The sequence below is a fragment of the Puma concolor genome, chromosome B4 (genome assembly GCF_028749965.1).
Source record: "Puma concolor isolate L17-30 chromosome B4, mPumCon1.1.hap2, whole genome shotgun sequence".
Taxonomy (NCBI): Eukaryota; Metazoa; Chordata; class Mammalia; order Carnivora; family Felidae; genus Puma; species Puma concolor.
In genome coordinates this window covers 81,386,826-81,403,246 of record NC_141673.1, presented here as the reverse complement: position 1 = coordinate 81,403,246, position 16,421 = coordinate 81,386,826, and the positions used below count along the sequence as shown (strand labels likewise).

At 34.8% G+C, this 16,421-nt stretch overlaps 1 protein-coding gene across 27 annotated transcripts in view; it reads left to right on the top strand.

Moving 5' to 3' along the window:
* The window catches only part of CCDC91 (coiled-coil domain containing 91), a 362,057-nt gene that overhangs the window by 107,614 nt on the left and 238,022 nt on the right, over window positions 1-16,421 (top strand). The window contains exon 1 of one of the 27 annotated variants that reach the window (XM_025930324.2): window positions 15,397-15,562. The exons of the other annotated variants lie outside the window; for them this stretch is intronic. The gene's annotated coding sequence lies outside the window, so the exon portion shown is untranslated. Of the gene's footprint in view, window positions 1-15,396; window positions 15,563-16,421 lie in introns of those variants that run through there. 27 annotated transcript variants of the gene reach the window in all.

The window sequence follows — 16,421 nt, the reverse complement described above, 5'->3', positions numbered from 1 at the left end:
GCCAGATAATGGAATATTCCATTCTCTACCTATAGGCAGAACAAATGGTAACCAGATTGTGATCAGAAGGTGTGTGGTGAACATGGAATTAGAATAAATAAATTGAATTTAATGACTTATGGTGAGAGCATGTTTCTTTCACATTATAGAAGTGGATTTGCCAAGAGGACTGGAATAACTTAAAATGTTGGCTTAAGTGTCCTTTTCCCTGGATAATACTTGGATGAACTCTGCCAGTATTTGTCTATAGATCTTTCCTTTTATTTCAGTTTGTGTAGCTGATCAACCATTCTTCTATCTGGTTGCTTGTATTTTTTATTTAAATATATTGGATAAATTAATATTTTATATTTCACTGTTTTTGCCTTTGGAATGGTTCTCTTTATTTAGGAAACTTTGCATACCTATATGATTTGATCACCTATGTGATGATTCTTCTTGATAACTTTAGTTTTTAAAGCAATTCCCCAGTCATTATATTATTTGATTGTCATAATTTTTTAAAATGTTTGTTTGTTTGTTTGTTTAGAGAGGATGTGCACATGTGCGCACACATGGGGAAGGGACAGAGAGAGAGAGGGAGAGAGAATCCCAAGCAGGCCCCATGCTGTCAGCACAGAGCCTATAACGGCTCAATCTCATGAACTGTGAGATCATGACCTGAGCCAAAATCAAGAGTCAGATATTTGACTGAGCCACCCAGGTGCCCCAGAGTTTTTCTTTTTCTAAACTATACCCTTCATAAACCATAAATTAAGCTTTCATCAAGTCAGTGTTAGACAATTGTGTTTTATTTTTTGTTAATTATAGATGGAAGACCATATTACAGTTAACTATCACTACTTTTGGTGAGTTGAATACTGAATATTCTAAACCTTAGACTGATATATCCCTTAAATGAACAATTCATAAGGCTTTGCACCAATTCCATGAGTTTGTAAGTATATGTTTTTATAGCATTTGTATTTCTTACTAAAATTTTCATTTTTGGGGGGTGCCTGGGTGGCTCAGTTGGTTGGGCGTCTGACTTTGGCTCAGGTCACGATCTCACGGTTTGTGGGTTCGAGCCTCATGTCGGGCTCTGTGCTGACAGATCAGAGCCTGGAGCCTGCTTCGGATTCTGTGTCTCCCTCTCTCTCTTCCCCTCCCCCAGTCACACTGTCTCTCTCTCTCTCTCTAAAAAATAAATAAACATTAAAAATTTTTTTTTTAATTTTCACTTTTTTGCTTAAGTCTTCTATGCTTATCAACAAGCATAACTTTGGTACTTAATTGGACTCTGTGACAGACATTCCTTAGGTGAAGGCATTTGCCTCTTGTTTATTTTTATTTTGAGATGTAAACCATTTTCAGTTTACTTCAGTTTATGTTTCATTAATTTTAATGAATATAATGACAATAGATCTTAACATAACATTTCTTCTGCATTTGAGCATATACAATTTCTTGGAGGAAAAGCTGAGAGTTTAGGTGTCTAATAGCTGCTGTTGCTTTAAACTTGTTGGAAACGGGATATAAAGACATCCAGCAGAGTTAAGAAGTTTATGATAATGTAGTAGGCCCAAATTTTGCTTTAGAGAAGGCTGGTCTGCTGTTGTTGAAAACTGTTAGGACTATAACGTTTATAAAAGCTATATACATGTTTTATATACACAGTCATTAGATGCTGGCTAACTTTGATGGGAGTTCTTAAATATAGCACTCTATTGGGTAGTATAGATGCTTCAGACTTAAATGTGGGCAAAATACTGCAAAACTGTAAAGTGAACAGTTTCATTTGTTTTTAAAACTTTTTTTTAATGTTTTTTGTTTTTTTTTTTTTTTTTTTTTGAGAGACAGAGAGAGACAGAGCACGAGCAGGGCAGGGGCAGAGAGAGAGAGAGGGAGACACAGAATCCGAAGCAGGCTCCAGGCCCCAAGCTGTCAGCACAGTCTGACACGGGCTTGAACCCATGAACTGCAAGATCATGACCTAAGCTGAAATGAGACGCTTAACCCACTGAGCCACCCAGGCGCCCCGTGAACAGTTTTATTTGTATACAATGATGCTCATTCTTTGAAAACTCTGAAGTTATTATGAGACTATTTATTTCACTTTAGGAGGCTGAGTTAGCTTCTGACAAATAAGAATTTCTTTTTGTGATCTACTGTTACTTGTCAGTATGTTGCAATGAAGTTTGTTTATATTTCTATTTTATGATTTAGGTAACAAAAGAAAAATATTTTAATTTTAAGGCACATAGTGATTAAGTCAAAAGTATTAATATACATTATAAAAAGATTTAGAGCACGAATATCATGGGCATATAGGAAGAAAATTGTGAGAATAGTAGTTCTTTTCAGAGAATAAGAGAAGAAATCTGCAATTGAAGAAAAAAAGTACACATAGAATTGAAAATATCTCCACAGCTTAAAGAGAATAGAAATTGTGGCAAGCTTTACATTGAAGGCTTAACGAAAGAGAGGAAAGAAGAAGTAATTGTGACTTGCATTTTGCTAATATTCCCATACTATAACTACATTTCCTTTACCATTTGAGTAACTGGAAGGGTGGATGTGAACTTTAAAGTAGTTTTGTTTTCCATTATTTTGTTTTCTGTTGGGAATAGGATATGGTTAAGAATTTGAGAACTGCTGGTTTTACTTTATTCTTTTAATTGACATTTATAAATTACTGCATATGTGCTATTCAGGCATGTTTTTCTTTTTAGACTTTGAATAACAGAACAGTAACTTCTGTTGTTGTTATCATTTAAATATACATTTCATTGAGAACGTTAGTTTTATTAAATACTTAAGTGTTTATCTCTCTTTTTTTTCTAACTTTATGCTTTTACTATTAGGTGGTCTATATTTTGATTCCTTGTCTTGTATTTCTCATTGTTTACATCCTAAATGTGCGCACACACACATACACTTGCATGCACGCACATACATACACAAATGGCAAAGATCTACATGATTTTATTTAAAAATTTTTTTTTTAATCTTTATTTTTGAGAGAGAGAGAGACAGAGTGTGAGTGGGGCAGGGCACAGAGAGAGGGAGACACAGAATCCGAAGCAGGCTCCAGGCTCTGAGCTGTTAACACAGAGCCCGACGCGGGGCTTGAACTCACAAACGGTGAGATCATGACCTGAGCTGAAGTCGAATGCCCAATCCACTGAGCCACCCAGGTGCCCCGTAATTTTTTTTTAATCATTGTGGAAAGAAGGGTGTGAGCTTTGGAGTCAAACAGATGTGTATTCTGATCTAGCTCTGAGATCTTGGACATAATAAACTTTGAATCTTAGGTTCTTCATTTATAAAATTGTAGTTTTGGTAAGGATCGAATTGGTTGGCACACAATATTTCTTACAATGCCTGGTGCAAACTATGTACTCAGTCAGAGGCAGTTCTCTCCCCTTTATTTCACTTGACTTAACTGAAATTTGAGCTATTCTTTTTGGTCATAAAGAAAAAACTTTTCAAATGAAAACTATGCATTGTTAACACTGAGCAGAGGTCTCAGGGTTATCTGATTCTATCCCTGTTTACCGACTTTGAGCTATTTTACATTTTATAGTTTTCTGTAATTATATGTAATTGATAGACATGTAAATTCTGTGATGTCTAGTAGAGTTTTGATCGACTTCCTTTTCTCCTTTGGGGAAAAAAAATTCATGTCCATTGCTATTCATTTCAATATTCCTTAATCATCATGAATTTGTGCTATTTTGGATTTTCCTTTGACTGATTATAACATTTCCTTGGTTCCCTCATTGTTGGAATAGAATAAAATCTTTCCTGTGTATTCCCTTTATATCTCTGAGTCAAATTTTACCCTGTGTTGGGACAATTACCCTTTTATGTTATATTTAAAATATTTAATATGTAAAATATTTCCAAGAAATATCTAAATAAATTCTCAAGAGTAAAATTGGTTTATTAAACACCAATTATGTGTAACACATTAGTATTTTATTTTAATTATTTGATATTTGGGATGTTCCAACAGTGATATTAACTCTGCAAACAATGGGAGGCCTTTCCATAATATCTAACCAGTTAGTACTTTAGATAAGGATTTATTTATTTATTTTCATTATTTCAATACTGATGAGATATTCTTGGGGTAAATTTTCCAAAGTAAAAGGTTGCACATCTTTCATTGTCTTGATACTAATGGTAACTCTGCAATTGTAGTTTGAATAAGTGAATAGGTAATAAAGGAGTCACAAAAAGAGCACAAGCACTTTTTTCCCTTAACTACCTCATCATGTTGTAATGAGTTAAAAAAATTATGTATGTATATGTATAATTGACATATTCATTTCAGGTGTACAACATAATACTTTGATATTTGTATACAAGTATACTTTGAAGATATTGTAGGTTCAGTTCCATACCACCACAATAAAGTGAATATTGCAATAATGAGAGTCAAATGATTTTTTTGGTTTCCCAGTGCATATAAAACTTATGTTTATATTATACTTTATCTCTGTTAAGTGTGCAATAACCTTATGTCTTTAAAAATACATACTTTAATTAAAAATCTTTTTTTAATGTTTATTTATTTATCTTGAGAGAGAGCGTGAGAATGTGTGCAGGAGCAAGGGAGGGACAGAGAAGGAGAGAGAGCCCCAAGCAGGCTTGAAGCTGACAGCCTCCCCCCAACTTCCATGCGGGGCTCAGTCTCACTAACCGTGAGATCATGACCTGAGCTGAAATCAGGAGTAGGATGCTTAACCAACTGAGCCACTCGGGTGCCCCAATTGAAAAATCTTTATTGCTAAAAAATGCTAACTATCATGTGAGCTTTCAGCTAGCCATATGTAACCTTTTTGCTGGTAGGGAAGGTTTTGCCTCAGTGTTCATGGCTGATGATTGATCAGGGTGGTATTTGCTGCAGGTTGGGATGGCTGTGGCAATTTCTTAAGATAATAAAAAAGTTTGCTACATCTATTGACTCGTCATTTCGTGAAGGAATTCTTTGTAGCATATGATTCCATTTGATAGCATTTTACCCACAGAACTTTTTTCAGAATTAGAGTCAGTCCTCTCAAACCCTTCCACAGCTTTGTCAGCTAAATTGATGTAATGTGTTAAATCCTTCTTATCATTTCAACAACCTACACAGCATTTCACCAGGAGTAAATTCCATCTCAAAAAAACACTTTCTGGGGCGCCTGGGTGGCTCAGTCGGTTGAGTGACCGACTTCAGCTCAGGTCACGATCTCACTGTCCGGGAGTTCGAGCCCCACGTCGGGCTCTGGGCTGATGGCTCAGAGCCTGGAGCCTGCTTCCGATTCTGTGTCTCCCTCTCTCTCTGCCCCTTCCCCGTTCATGCTCTGTCTCTCTCTGTCTCAAAAATAAATAAACGTTAAAAAAAAAAAACAATACTTTCTGTGCTCATCAGTAAGAAGCAACTCCTCATCTGTTACAGTTTTGTCATGAGATTGCACAAATGCAATCACATCTTCAGGCTCCACTTCTAATTCTAACTCTCTTCCTATTTCCACCACACCTGCAATTACTTCCTCCACTGAAATATTTAACCCCTCAAAGTCATCCATGAAGGTTAGAATCCATTTCTCCCAAACTCCTGTTCATATTGATGTTTTGATCTCTGTCCATGAATTACAAGTATTGTTAATGACAACTAGAATGGTGAATCATTTCCAGAAGGTTTTCAATTAACTGCCCAGATCCATCAGAGGAACCACTGCTTACAGCAGCTGTAGCCTTATGCAATATATTTCTTAAATAATAAGACTTGAAAGTCAAAATTATTCCTTGATCCATGGGCTGCAGAATGGATGTTGTTGGCAGGCATGAATACAGCATGAATCTCAATTTACACGCCTATCAGAGCTCTTGGGTGACTAGGTACATTGTCAGTTAGCAGTAATATTTTGAAATGAATCTTTTTTTCTGAGCATAGGTCTTAACAGGGGGTTCTAAATATTTAGTAAACCATGTTGTAAACAGATGTGCTGTCATCCATGCTTTGTTGTTCCATTGATAGAATATAGGAGAGTAGATTTAGCATAATTCTTAAGGCCCTAGGGTTTTTGGAATGCTAACTGGGCATTGGTTTTAATTTAAAGTTACCAGTTGGATTAGCCACTAACAAAGAGAATCAGCCTGTCCTTTGAAGCTTTGAAGCCTGGCATGGACTTCTCTCTAGCCATGAAAGTCCTAGATGGCATGCTCTTAAAATAGAGGAGTAGATGCTGTTGCGTGTACAATGAAAATCTGTTGTTTGATGTAACCACCTTTATTAATTATCTTAGCAAGTCTTCTGGATAATTTGTTGCAGCTTCTACATCAACACTTGCTGCTTTACCTTGCATTTTTATTTTACAGAGATGGCTCCTTTTCTGAAACCTCATGAACCGACCTCTGCTAGCTTCATACTTTTCTTCTGTAGCTTTTTCACTTCTCTCATCCTTCATAGAATTGAATAGTTAGGGCCTTGCTCTGGATTAGGCTTTGGCTTAAGGGAATGTTATGATTGGTTTGATCTTCTTTCCAGACCACTAAAACTTTTTCCATTTCGGCAACAAGGATGTTTTGCTTTCTTATCATTTGTGTGTTTGCTGGTGTAACAATTTCCGTCAAGAAAATTTTCCTTTGCATTTACAAATTGGTTACTCATTTGGTACAAGAGTCCTAGCTTTTAGCCTGTCTCAGCTTTTGACATGCTTTCCTAACTAGGCTTAATCATTTTTAGCTTTCTATTTAAGGTGAGAGATGTACAACCGTTCCTTTCACTTGAACGCTTAGAGGCCATTGTGAGGTTATTAATTAGTCTGATTTCAGTATTGTTGTGTCTCAGGGAATAGGGAGGTCTGAGGAGAGGGAAAAGGATGAGGAAATGGCTGGTTGGTGAAGCAGAACAGACAACGTTTATTGATTAACTTTGCTGTCTTATATGGGCATGATTTGTGATGCTCCAAAACAATTACAGTAGTTAACATTAAGATCAGTGACCACAGATCATCATAACAAATATAATAATGACAAAGTTTAAACGTTTTGAGAACTACCAGAATGTATCACAGAGACATGCAGTGAGGAAATGCTGTTGGAAAAATGTCATTGATAGACGTGCTTGATGCAGTGTGGCCATGAACCTTAAACTTGTAAAAAATGCAGTATCAGCAAAATGGAATAACGCAAACTCAATAAAATGAGGTACGCCTGAATATTGCAAAATGATCACTACAATACTTCTAGTTAACGTTCACATGTGATTACTTACTTTTTTTTACGTATGAATATTTTTTAAGATCTGTTAGCAACTTTCAAATATGCAATTCAGTATTATTAACTTTAGTCACTATGCTGTACATGACATTCCTATGACTTATCTCGCCAGTATTTATTTCTTGTCTTTTTGGTAATAGCCATTCTAGTATTACTGTTCCTTCGAGGTGTGGGGTGATATGTCACTGTGGTTTTCATTTGCATTTTCCATGTGATTAGTAATGTTGAGTACCTTTCATCTACCTTTTGAGCATCTGTATATTTCCTTTGGAAAAATGTATGTCTATTTAGATTCTCTGTCCATTTTAAAATGGGATTGTTTTTTTGCTGTTGAGTTGTATGAATTCTTGATAATTTTTGGATATTACCCCTTATCAGATATATGATTTACAAATGTCTTCTCCCATTCGGTACGTTGCTCTGTCATTTTGTTTATGTTTTTTTTTAATGTACAGAAGCTTTTAGTTTAATGTAGTCTCACTTGTTTATTTTTGCTTGCCTTTGCTTTTGGTTTCTACAAGAAGTTCGTAAGGACCCAGCTTCCACAGACTGGGAAGTCAAAAACTGCCTCAACAAATCAGTTTAACATACTGCTTTAACTTAAGTTGTGATACATGTTTTTTCCTCCTCTTTGGAAATTGCTTAGAATTTGCCTATGTTGGGTCATGTTTTGTGTGAGCAAGAGTTGAAAGATTACAAATCTCAGATAGTAAGTTGGCTTAAAGATATATTTATGGTTCTGAGATATTTCTCCTGTAATTTTCAAAATTATTAGAGTCATTAGATACTACTGTCTGCATTTTATTAGTTTGTTTTTTTTTTTTTTTTTTTTGGTTGCTATGGCATTTTCTTCCTACTATGATAATGAAGAAATAGTGGGGATTTAAGTAGATTATTTTTTAATTTCCCTGTTCAAAAAGCTTTATTAATATGATATGAATTTGTGTTGACCATTCTAGTGATGGATTTTGAGGACTCTATTTCTGTATGTCTCTTTTATGAATTGAAACATAGTTTTTTAGTCATGTGCATAATTCAAAAAACTTCTCATTATAATTTGTAGTGTATGGTGTTGCCAAACTGCTTTTAGGAACACACCATTATTTCTCAGAGAGGCAAGGAGAGGTGGAGCCTGTATTTACAGAATACTCTGGAGAGTAGTTAAAAATAACTATATTGGTAGAAATTTCATGAATTTTGTAATCCCTCTTTTATTAAGAAAGTGACTGAATCTATTCCTTGTGTTCTTGTGTCTTAGCCTTTTAAAAGCTATTATATATTTCTCCTTAAGTCTCTAATCTAGATATCCTAGGTAATATCTTGACATCCATTAAATAGTAAATCAAGGGGCATTTCTTGAAGGGAACCTTCTTGGATATAAGTAACACTTTTCTAAACACTGTTTTCTGCCACTTAAAATAAAAAAAACTATCCACTTATTTTATATTTACTAACAAACCATATTATTATTATTATTATTATTATTATTATTATATTTAGATAGTCCTCAGTTTTTGCATATTTTTTGTTTTCTGTAACTGAGTGATTTCCTTACATGAGTGAAGTTCAAAGTCTCAGCAGTGAGCTCTGAACCCGAAGAATGGGTTCATGCATAGACCTGATAATAAATTAGGATATCAGAGGATTTCAGGGAGATGGCAGTTTGTGTAAGGTAATCACCAGCCTCTGTGAAGTGAAAGTGTGCTGAAAAAGAGGAGCCTCGATTGGATGAAAGAATGTCTGGGGGTGCCTGGCCTGGGTAGCTCAGTCAGTTGGGCAGTCGACTGCATCTCAGGTCATGATCTTGGGTCTGTGAGTTCAAACCCCGCATCGGGCTCTGTGCTGACAGCTTAGAGCCTGGAGCCTGCTTCAGATTCAGGGTCTTCCTCTCTCTCTGCCCTGCCCCTGCTTGTGCACGCACTCTCTCTCTCTCTCTCTCAAAAATAAATAAACTTAAAAAAATTAAAAAAATAGAATGTCTGAATGAAAAAGTCCAAAATTATTTTTTAAGTTAAAAGTTGTAAAAACCATTACCATTTTGTTCACGTTCTCTTTGTGAATTATTAACCATTAGCGGAGATCAACAGATTTCTTTGGGCACAGTTAAGAGTGCATGAGAGCATTTACACCTGTTTCTTGTTTAGATTTTACAAGAGTTATTATGCTTATGTAAACAAAACAGAGTTGACCACAGGCGGAATTACTGGAAAAAAAATTGCATACTATTTGGAAACTTGGTCTTCCTTTGCTTATGCGGTGTTCTGACGTAGTGGGCTTTTTTTTGTATTTTAGAAGAGGTCTGTTAATGAAAAATGATATGCCCGATGACTTTGCTGATTACCATTACAAAGTGAAAGATGAAGATGTGCCATTCATTGCACTTTTGATTAGCTTTATAGCTGTAATGAGTATATGCTGACCTTGTATTCTCTGTCTTAGAAAACCAAGGATTTCACATTTGAAATGAAGCAAATTGTGTCTGTACTCTTTCTTGCTTAAGATTTAAAAGCAATCAAACAAACAAAATACCCAAAGAAACAAGATTTTGTATATTTTCACTTCTTAAAAAAAATTTGGCCGAGTTTTTATGTAGATGATGTTGCTGCTGGTTATACTTGATCTTATAAAGATTTTTAACATGAAGACTGACACCAGTCAGCTTTTTAATAGACCAAAGAATACTGTAGCGTTTGAAACTTTAACAGCTGTATATTCTTGGCTAGGTGAGAAGATAATTATATTTTACATATTGGAATTTGTAATTTTCTAAGCAGACATGTGAAATGTGTACCATCATTATTATTAAATTTTTTTTAATGTTTATTTTTGAGAGAAAGAGAGTGAGACACATTGTGAGCGGGGGAGGGGCAGAGAGAGAGGGAGACACAGAATTTGAAGCAGGCCGAGACTCTGAGCCGTCAGAGCCTGATGTGGGGCTTGAACTCACGAACCATGAGATCATGACCTAAGCCAAAGTCGGATGCTTAACCGACTGAGCCACCCAGGTGCCCTCTTCATTATTATTGAATAATATTTTGGTCTCTCTCTGTATATGGACAGTATTTCCCAATGTGGCTTTTTTTTTAGGGTAAATTACTGTCATTGGATGGTCGCCTAAAATGCAGGAAAAATGTGTGAATTTTAGCACAGTGAAAAACTTAGAGGCTTAACTGAACATATCTAGTTTCCACTTAGAGAGTAATGCATTTATATGTTCTCTTTCCATGGCATTACCCATTTGTTTTCTCATTTTATTTTTAAAGTAGGATGTGGATTATGACATATTCAGTAAACATTCATATTATTCAGTTAAACAAATGCCTAAAACTTCCACTAATACCTCATAAGTTGAAAGCGTATGTAAATTCTAGGCATTTGAGTTTCAACTTCTTTTGTCTCTGGAATAAATATTGTGATTAGCAGGATGCCACTTAGGCCTGCGCCTTCAAATCTTGTGTTTATTAGTCTGTTGCTGATTCTTGACATCTTTTCAGAAAAGCATAATTTATTTGAGTGAACTAATTCATCCCTATTTATCTTTAGTTTGAATTAGAGTTTCTTCCTATTTTACTTACCCAGAGCAAGTTTTGATCAGTGGGATAACATAGCTCATGAGGGTACTACAACCAGGAAGGGCACTGAAACAAGAAGTCTTCAGAATTAAATTTTTAGGTATGTGTACTTATTTTTTTCTGGGTTATATTTGAAAATTACACTCATGAATCTGCCATTTAATTTAAGAACTAGAATATTACCAATTCTAGTACTCTTCTGTCTTTTCCCTATGCCTTCCTCCAAAGGGAACTGCTGTCTTAAATTTTGTGTTATGTTTTCCTTACTTTTGTAAATATATTGTTTATTGTATATGTATGTGTATCTCTAAAGAGTTTTGTTTGTTTATGTGCCTTATAAAAATAGGTCAATACTGTGTAAACTCCCTATGATTTACATTTTTCCACCCAAATTTATGTTTCTAAGACTCTTCCATGTTGTTGCATATACCTATAGTTTCCTTATGTTCACTGATGTAAAAACTCTAATGTATGATTATGCCACAGCTGACTTAGCTGTTCAACTGTCAGTAGGTATTTTGGCTGTTCTCACTTATTTGCTATTATGAAGAGTATTGCTGGGGGGTATTCCGATACTTGTTTTCCATGATATCAAGTCTTTATTTGGCAGTTCTGCACAGGCAAGACTTTTGTTTAGACTAGGTAGTTTTTTCCCTTACGAGCAATTCTTCAGATCTCTTATTTTCTATTGTATAATTTCTCTTTTTGCTCTTTCCTGTTTTTATTTTGACTTACAGAAAAGCAGTAAGAAGTGAAGAAAAGATTCCTGTATATCCTTCATCAATTTTCTTTAGATATTAACATATTACCATATTTGCTTTATTTTTATTCTTTTTCTTCCTTCCTTCTCGTTCTCTTATTTTTTCTTCCTCTTCTCAATATTTAGCATTGTTTTTGTTCTTATGCCTAGGACATATAGTCAAAATACCATGTCCCAAATTAATTTGGGTTAGTTCTTGACCTCCACCCCTCCCCCTCCCACACTTTGTGGTGTGATAAGATTATTCATTTGAAATATGGTTTAGTTCATTTCTTACTCTTTGTATTTTATTTTAGGATTCAATCCCTTTATTCCCCTGCTTGTTGATTTTAGTGTTATTTTACTATGTTTACTAGTGAAACATTAACATGGTTTCAAAAGTCAGAACCATATTAAAAAAGCACACTGATAGACAAGGTATTTCCACCATCCCTTTCTTTTGTTTTTCCACTTCATATCACCTGTCTCGCACCCAGCAGTCTCATTACTTTTGGCTTTATTCTCTTCCCTGTGTTTCTTTTATGACAAAAGAGTAGGTGCATGCGTCTGCGTCTTTTCATGTATTTAAGGACTGTTTGTGTATTTTCTTTTTGGTGACTTGTCTGTTCACATTTTTGCCCAGTATTCTATAGGCTGTTTTTTTCCTAATTTTTTTCCTCTTAAGTTTTAAGTGTTTTTAATATATATTAGGAATATTATTCCTTATCTGTGATACATATTATACATCTTTTTGTTTATTAGCTTTTAACAATTTTATTGAAGTTAAGTTTTGATACCTACAAAGTTTTTATATATTTATTCTCTAGTCACATTTGTTAATTTTTTCTTTTATTGTATCTGGAATTAAGTTCTAGTTAAAAAGCCCATTAGTGCATGCAAGGTAAAGAGGAACTCACTTCATATTTCTCTTAATATTTATATGGTCTCAATTTTTAAGTATTTGGAGTTCTGATCAACTTAGAGTTTACTTTTTTGTCTATAGTGTGAAGTATGAGTCTAATTTTATCTCTTCCCGATGGCTAATCAGTTGTCCTTGCACTGTCTATCTTTGCCTTAGTGATTTGAAATGCCATTTTTATCACGTATCTAAGTTTTACACATACATGGGTCTATTTCTAGACTTTCTGGTGTATTCTTTTGGTCTGTTTATTGCTGCACCAAAACAACACACTGTTTTATTTATAAAGGGTTTATCGTATGTGTTAATATAATTTAAAATACAGTGTGTCTTAAGGTCTGTACTATGTTTTAGTATAGTTTAATTTGGTATATTATAATGAGGGGGTAGTATCTTCCTTACACTTTTGCATGTTTATTATTTTCCTGCCCATTTTTGCATTTTTACTTTTCTATGTGACCTTTAATGTCCATTTGTCTAGCTCATTTATAAAAAAGCCTATTGATGCTTTTATTGGAATTATATTAGGACTGTTAATTAACTAAGGGAGAATTGACATCTTTGTGATGTTCAGTTGCCCTATCCAGTTCTAGGATGTCTTTTCCTTTTTTCAGGTCTACCTTTGAGTCTTTCAGAAGTGTTTTAAAATTTTCCTCAGATTTCATGTTAAATTTGTAACCAGGTACTTTATCTTCTTTGTTTTTATGGAAGATAGTATTCTTTACCATTATATACTCTAAATAGTTATTGTTTTGACAGGTGATTGCTATTTCGTTTAAGTTTATATCCTGCTACTTTATTGAATGTGTGTATTGTTTTAGTTAGTAGGAACATGAAATAGTTTTCTTCCTTTTCCTATTTTTATGCTTATGTTTAATTTGTCTTTTTTGTCTGCACTGGCCTGTCCTTTAGAGGAATGTTCCATGGTGTGGAGGTAGTAGTCATCCTTGTTTTGTTCCTGTTCATTTAGGAAACAACTTTGGTTTTTTTCCATTAATTAACATGCTGATTTTAGGACTAAGGTCTATATCATGTTAAGAAAGTGTTCATCAGTTCCTATTTTCTTGAGTGTTTTTAACAGATATGGGTATTCAGTTTTATCAGAAGCATTTTCAGAGTCTTGGCAATAATCATGTCATTTTTATCTTCAAATCTGTTAATATGGAGTATTTTGTTAATGAATTCCTTAATAGTGAACCAGCCTTGCATTACTGGAATGAATCTAACTTGTTCATTGCATATCATTTTCTCGATATGGTATTGGATTCTTTTTACTAATATGTTACTTATAACTTTACCTCATTGTAAGTGATACTCTAAAAATCTCTAATTATTCTTTTTTTGTACTGTCTTTATCAAGCTTAGCTTTCAATGTTACATTAATGTTACATAACGCTAATGACATTTTCCTTTATTTTCAACGTTCAGTAACAATTTTAGAGCATTAGGATTATTCATTTTTTGAATTTTTGATAGAAATTTTCTTGAAGTGCTTTATCAGTGGGGTTGTTGCCTGATAGCTTTATTTTTTTTCCAAAAGAAGTTGATCTATTTTTAAGTGGTTTTTTTTTCAAGCTCTAATCAGAACAACTTTTATAAGCTACATTTTTGTGGAGAATTGATCATTTTATTTAAGTTTTCAAATTAATTTACTTAGAAGCCTGCAGAGGAGTTTTAGTATTAAAAAAATTCTTCTGCTTTAATTATTTCCCCTTGTCATTTAATTTGTATATTTGTACCTTCCCCCTTTTATTTAAAAAAATTTTTTTTAATGTTTATTTTTGAGAGAAAGAGAGCATGCAAGAGAGAGTGGGATGGGGCAGAGAGAGAGGGAGCAGAGGATCCAAAGTGGGCTCTGCGCTGATAGCAGCAAGCCTGATGTGGGGCTCGAACTCACAAACTGAGATCGTGACCTGAGCTGAAGTCCAGCGCTTAACCGACTGAGCCACCTAGACACCCCTCTCTCTTTTATTTTGAATAAGTTAACTACTATTTTGTTTGTTTTTTTTTTTAGAAATTCGGGGATTTTGTTAATAAGATTTACTTTCTTAGTCTACTTCAGTATCTGTATTATCTTTATTTTCTTTATTATGCTTTTTGAATTTTCTTTCTATTTTAGTTTGTGAGCTAGGCATTTAATTCGTTAAATTTTTTTAATTGATTAAAGTGTTCAATACTTAGATTTTTTCCTAATCATTGCTTTAAATGTATTCCATAGATTATATATAATGTTTTGATTAAAATTATTTCTTAGAAATTCTGTCATATGTTGATAGTGGGATATTTAAATTGTATTATGGTTGGGTGGTAATGGAGCAGGTGAAAAGAATCCTGGATAATCTTGTTTTGAATGTTGACAAATGATAATTTCAATGACAACTGCCATATACTGAATATTTACCATGTACCTATCCGGTACAATGAAGTGATTTATATACATCATCTAATTTAAACTGTATAGCTTTGTTTTGAGCTACATATTATTTCCCCATTTTCAGATGAAGAAATTATGACTTAGATGGGTTTAGGTAATTTGCCCAAGGCTGTGTAATGACTAAATTGTTACTGTTTAAATTTATTTATTTTTTATTTATTCCATTTTTTTATTCCATTTTTTTATTTCCGTTTATTTTTTATTTATTATTTTTTTAAGTTTATTTATTTTGAGAGAGAGAGAGGACATGAGTAGGGTAGGGGCAGAGAGAGAGGGAGAGAGAGAATCCCAAGCAGGTTTGGCGCTGTCAGTGTAGAGCCCAATGCGAAGATTGAACTCATGAACCGTGAGATTATGACCTGAGCTGAAACCAAGTGTTAGATGCCTCACTGACTGAGCCACCCAGGGGCCCCAAATTTGAATCCATTTTTGACTCCACAGCTGTGGCTTTTACTTAGGTAGTATATTGTGAGGTCACAGAGGTATCAAACAGTATGGCATAATAAGAACTGTTAGTAGCACAGTGTGACTGGAGTGAGGTTGGCACTTAATGGTATCATTTCTGGCTTGGGCAAGTAGTTCTTTGAGGTGCTGTTAATTAAGATGGAAAGCATGAAGCAAAGCAGGTTTCTATAAGATGATGGGTAAGTGTGACATACTACTAAGCAGCTAAATGGAACTGTCTGGTAGTTGGGTAAGTATATGGGACTGGAGGGCTATAGGTGGTGTGTGCTGAGACATATGAATTTAGATATTATTAGCTTGTAGGTCATTATCTAAATAATAGGTTTTGAAAGTGGTAATAATAATGTGGACATTGGGAAGATCAGAGGGTGTAAGGAAGAGTGAAACTTAAGATTGAATGGAGAGGAGCACCTGGGTGGCTCAGTCAGTTGAGCGACCGACTTCGGCTCAGGTCATGATCTCATGGTTTGTGAGTTCAAGCCCCGCGTTGGGCTGTGCTGACAGCTCAGAGCCTGGAGCCTGCTAAGGATTCTAGGTCTCCCTCTTTCTCTGCCTCTCCCCCACTCATGCTCTGTCTCTCTCTGTCTCAAAAATAAACATTAAAAAAAATTAAAAAAAAAAAAGATTGAATGGAGAAAGAGCCTGAAAAGGAAACAAGAACAAACTAGTCAAACTGTTCAGAGGAAATATAGGAGATGGTGGTATCGCAGGTGCCAAGGGAGGAAGTTCAGAAACAGGGAGGATCATGATAGCAAGTGCTCTGGAGAACTAAAGAAAGATCAAGTAAGAAGTGTTCATTTAACTTAATAGTAACTGAAAGGAAAATTATTATCTTAAATGATGGATCCAGTGGAGTCATGAGGGTTGGGGGAGGAAGAAAAAAAAATGGAGCAAATCATTTGGAGACAAGAAGTTTGGTTCTAAAGGGAAAGTGTGATAGGGTGGCGGTAGCTAGGGGAAAGTGTGAGGTTGAGGGTTCCTCCCTGCCCCTCTTCCTACTTTTCTCCCTCAGCCTCTCCCTTCCTCTTCCCCTTACGT